We start from the raw sequence: 6000 nt of genomic DNA on the forward strand, positions 1-6000 counted from the left end.
CAAAGCACAACCGCGGCAACTCTTACTTGAAACTAAGGAATGCCACCGGCAAAGCGGCGCAGCTCCCTCCCTTCCCGCCACGGCTCAGGGTAGGCTGGGTGGGTGGTGTGGGTGGCACGCCAAATGTCACCCCCCTCAGTGAAGACACCCAGGGCGGTCCACCCCCCACCGAACCCCCTTCCACCACCCCTGCTATGAAATAAGAACAGATACATAGGTGAAATAAGGCCTACTCTAATTTAAGTACACCAGCGTACATTCTTGTGTTGAGAAGGCCTAAGGCATGTTGCAAGCATCAGGAAATGGATGGTGCCTTTTGGGAATGTGAGCAGCTTGCAAAATTGCCAAACAGTTTTTTTGAAGTTTTTGTTCAGGAGACATCTTGGCCTGAGAGGAACATGGTGCGGCAGACTAGGATTAAGCTCTGTGGTTTAGCAGTGTTGTGTAATTCACACTACCATTTCCTCAGCCTTGGTTCATTTTAGGCTGAGTGGTGATAACTTCATACACAAGGAAATAAAGAGAGAGAAATCTTCTTCTTTATTTAGAAAAAGAAAAAGGCAGAGGAAAGCATCGGTAAAGCATGCAGCGTTTGTTTTGTGCATCTGCCCTTCAGCCCCAATAAGGAACTGCAGACAGGCTCATTTAATGCCCGTCTAGACTAGATTTTGCAAGCCTGCAGGTTAATTGCAAAAAATAACTGCCTAAGAGCAATTAAAGTTGATATCACTGTCAGGTGAACACCTTGGCCTATTTATAAACCTACTTATGGTTATCAGATTCTGGAAAAGCAACTTGATCTCATTCCACATGGACGCTATCGTTCATGAGTCCCCACACATCACAAACGCTGAAGTCGGCCTGCATGTAGGTGCAAAGAACATTCCTTCCTCTTTGTAATAATCATGTCACAACCAAAGCCAGGAAACAGATTTTCTTGCTGGTACTAATTAGGCATATTACCCATGAATAAACGCAAACATAAACACAAACTGTAACGATTTGTCAACAGATGACTCCAATTTGCATTCTGATAGATTCCACCACCACCAGCCGCCCCAACTGAGCAGGATGCATAATCATCTCTCTCCTAAGTCTTATTTTTTGGTTTAAGAATGATAGTTTGAGAGAAATAAAATTAAGTACAACCCACTATGCTCACGGTTCCTATGGGATGGCCATTCACTTTTTGGATGATAATGCAGGAGATCATTTTATGGCTAACTGCAGGCCACAACATGAGGTTCAATAATTCTCAAATGAGGACTTCCAGCCTTCAGGCTGTGGTAGAGGGGTAACCCCCCGCTGATGTTACAATAATAATAATCCCTGACTATTGGCCATGTTGGCTGGGGCTTATGGGAATTGGAGTCCAGCGACATCTGGAGGGTACCACATTGGCCACCTCTAGCCTAACATTGGACACCCTGCCTCCCCAGTGCCTCAGCCTCACTGCATGCCAGTCAAGCATCAATTTGCTCCTAAGAGCACTTTTTATGTGAGCTGTCCTTCCTCAAAATGATTTCATTTCAGCCTTTGCTATATTTGCTATACTCCATCATCTTGCCATTGTCTTAATAAACAGAGCAGGCTGGCAATTGTCACCTCTAGTGGGAGAAGCTGGCTGCCTTTTCTCAGGTTCCTGTAAAATACTGTCAAAGCCCGCAACTATTGCAAAATAAATGAATTTGGCATAGCCCTGTAATGCTTTGTGCACTGGTGGCGAAGGCCTATTTTTATATCTTAATTATTATTATTATGCACACAAGTGTCACTCGTCTGGAACTGGACATTGGGTGGAGATTCAGAGGTCTGCACTCTGGCTTTCCCAGGGATCTGGAGGAAGGTAGGAGCCCAGCCAGAGCAATTTTGTAACAGCACCACCCAACTCTGAAAATATTGCTGGAATTGCTTCAACGGCAGCTTGTTTGTTTTGCAACAACGAAAATAGTTAGGTCACAGACATTAACATTCCTTCACTTAGGTTGGTTCTGTTCGGTGACTAAACAAGTGAGGTCATTAAAATAATCCTTGCTGGGTTGGTGTTTCACCATTAAACAAATGCTACATTCCTGGGGGGGAAAGGAGTGGGATTTTTTTCACCCCAATGACCAAATCCCCTTGGAGAGGGAATCTGTGTTGAGGAATACATGCTAGTGGTAGGTGGGGCTGGAACCAAATATTGGGTATGGCCAGAGCCCAAAGTGGGCAGGGCCAGAGCCTCCCCATGCATCTTTCCATTTGTACACACAAAAATATGCTTCCCATTCATCCACCGTCTTTCCAATCTGTCATTGTTAGGCATATTAATGAATTTATATGTCTGCCCACCACTATATGATCTCTGAGCACCTAGCTGTTGGCATCACAAAGTATAAAGTACAATTTTTTAATTTAAAAAACCCAGTAATTAAATTGCAACAGAAACTATGAACAGTTGAGAATCCATACATTTTCCCTCTTTCTCTTTAAGTGCATGTTAGTTAAAAGATTTGGGGGATTAAAAACAGTAGCATCTGGCAGGGCTGCATGGGCAGAGGATCACTGCTCATCTTGCCAAACAAAACCACATGGACATAGTGGAGAGAATGTTCAATTGGCTCCACTGCTGTGCCCATAAGACACCAAGCTCCTCGCTGCCGTGTCCCCCTCATGTCTCCCTCCCGGTAACTGGCAGTGGCACATAGCATTGGAAAGCCAGGTAAACAATAACACCCTACCTGTGTCACCATCTTCTACTGCTTAAACTGCTTTTCGCCTGGTATCAAAAGGTGAGCTTCTCTAAGATGCCACCACTGAAAAGGTCCTCACCTAGTAGCCACCGCACCACATTTCATTTTGCAAGGGTACATGGAGAGTGCCTGAAGATCTGCGAAGGCATATCTAGGGAGGGCATATGAGGGAGAAACTGATCTTTCAAGTATCTTGCTCTCAAGTCATCCACATCCTTGGCCTCTGATTTATTTTCCCCACCACCACTCCATTTTGCATGAAAAGACACACACTGAACCTGTCTTTCAGTTCTAGCAAACAAGATCAATGGTGGAACACATTGTTTCTTGTGTTCACCCCCCATCATGTCCAGGTAAGACTAGGGAAGAGTCCTGTCTTAAACATTAGAGAATTGCTGCCAGCCAGTGTAGACAACACTGAGTGAGATTCAGTATAATATAGCTATCTGAAACCTGTAAATAGACATGCTAAGGAAGGGTGTCATCTGTTTACAGCTGAAATTTTCAGTTTTCTGAAAGCAGTTGGCAAACAAAAATATACAGTTTTCTACAAAATCGGTTACCCATTCAGAGTTATAGGATCTTTTAATACCACAGCAACAGGCGTGTGAACAATATTTTAGCCCTAGTTCACCAGTTATGTGTTCATTCAGTGGTAAAACTACAAAACCAATGATGCAGTGCAACTGTGAATAAACCACACGGTCATGAAAACATTGAGGGTGTTTACCTGCACAATCTGTGATGTAGTGGAACGACGAATGACACACAGGCACATCCAGAATTGTTACTTGCATCAAGCAACAGTCTTAAGACACCCATGATGAAGTGTGACTCTAAGTGGAAACATCCACCCCAAACAACTCCTGAATCATTTAGAGGAAATAAAATAGTGAAGAATGGGACTATATATTAAAGCATAAGTGCCCTGCTGCAAAAGCCTGCCTAGTCCAGCAACTTGTCCTCACAACAGCCAACCAGATGTGCATGGGTAGCTTGCAAGAAACACCTCAAACTAACAGCACTCTTCCATGGGTCTTATGCACCTTTGCATATTATCTCTTATGGGAAATGTGAAAATTTTCACAAAAACATATGTGCTAGATGCTTAGTTCTGTTGTAGAGCATCTGATTCCAGCAGTCCATGTGTTTTGAGGTCTTCACTGCTTCCTTACCCAGCCATATGGCTGATAGGAATGATTATGGGGAAAGTAGGTTCTGAGATCAGTGTTCTTCAGTTAGGGTTCTGTGCATCACTTAGATTCATCTACTGAGGGACTTGCATTACTCACTTCAAGTGTTTCACTTAACCCGCTTTCTCCTGTGTTGGTCTCTACAGCCAGAACAGCTGCTGTAACCTTCTGACAGTCTGATTTCACTCCCAAAGGAGCACTCCTCCATTGTCTCCCAAGACAGCCAAATGCCAGCAACATCAAGAAATCAGACTATAAGGTACTAGAACCCACAGGTGGGTTGTGTTTTGTTTTACAAAGATAAGTAAGGTAAAATAAATATGTAGGGTGACATTCAACTAAGTTTTGCTCAGAACGGACCCACTGAAATTAATGAACCTGTCTAACTATGATAATCTCAAGGGTTCTACTCTGAGTAATGTCAGCTGTAGCATTCAAAAGCTACACTAGCAGTGATTGGGATAAAAGCCATAGGGAGGCCTGCACCTTGGCACACCGGACAGGATAAAAAAATTTGCATTTTAAGATCAGAGCATTTCCATAAAATGAGTTTCAGAGAAAGAGAGTCAGAAAGGGGGAGTGAAAATGAAAGAGGAAGAGAGCAAACTTCTCACCAGGGAAAAATTGTTATTATCCTTCAGAAAGGTCAGAAGGACGTCTCTCTGGAGAGTTTCATAGTGATGGTCACCTGCCTCAGGAAGTTAGGCCTCCTGCTTTTTTGGTGCTAAGTGAAACCCTTTTTATTTGCCTTTAAATGGGGAAACTGTGGCACTCCATAAATTGCTAAACCACATCTCCCATCATGCTTGACTATTGGCTTGAATTGCTGGGAGTTGAAGTGCAACAACATCTGGAATGGTTTAGATGCTGCAGGTTGTCTTCAATCCGGCTTTTATCATTTCTCTGCAGCTTCTATTTTCTTTTGTATTTTTATGCATTATGCTGTGGTTATTATCTATTATAGGTGCTCTGTTGCCTGAAGAGTGGAATAGACTTTTTTTAAATGTACTGTCTACATTGTTACAGTAACAACTCTCGATATGTAGTGGCATGTTCTCCCATCTCTCTCCTGCTTTACATAATTGGCTTTCTGCGCTAGCGCTATCCATAGGAGTTGCTGTGCTGATGACTAACTCTATTTATGTCTGGTGGGGATTCCCAGGATCAAGCTGCCCTTTTGCCAACAGTAGCAGGCACATGTTGGGTGCAATCACACCACTCCCCAAATATTTGTGTGTGGGTTGTGTGTTCTTTACCACTGGCCTATGACAATGGCTTTGTTGTTGTAGTCATTAGCACTGAGTGGTTTGGTTTCATAGAATTTGGCATGCAAAAAATGAGAGTTTTGGTATAAATAAAAACATAAGAGATGAGAGAGAGAGAGAGAGAGAGAGAGAGAGAGAGAATATGAAGGAGAGGGCACATTTCTAACACTTGTAGTTACAGATAAAAACATCCAAAAGAACAAGGCAGATTTCCTTTTGCTGAGTTATGGCGGACCCTGACACAACCCCACAGCATTAGTTCTCTTGGATTGTATCCAATGCTAGTCCTACTCATACATAGATACATAGTTTTATTTGTATGCCCCCTTTCCACAGTTCAAAGCATGCTCAAGGCAGCTCACAACATGAAAAATGCACAATTACAACATAAAAAATGCATAACTACCACATAATAAAAGCAGTAATAAACAATAAATAAAGCATTACAAAAATGCAACCAAACTGAACAATTTCTATATAAATCACAAAGTCTAAAAGAAGGATACATAAAACCGACAGCAAGAACCTCTCCAACAAAACCCTCTAACCAACACCTTAGCTCCTGTTTTCCAGGGAGATTCCCAGGTTTACAATAGCTGTCCTGGTTTCTGATTTGATCCTGGAATATCCTGCTTCCTAATGGAAGACATGTCCAATGAAAACCCCTTGAGATTTGTTTAGACAATACTATATAAATACTAGTTTTGAAGCTCATCTCAATTTCAAGAAACATTTCCAGATACCCAGAGCAGACCTATGGAAATAAATGGGCCCAAGTTAGTCATGTCCATTAATTTCAATGGGTCTACT

The sequence above is a fragment of the Podarcis gaigeae genome (genome assembly GCF_964106915.1).
Source record: "Podarcis gaigeae genome assembly, chromosome: 11".
Classification (NCBI taxonomy): Eukaryota; Metazoa; Chordata; class Lepidosauria; order Squamata; family Lacertidae; genus Podarcis; species Podarcis gaigeae.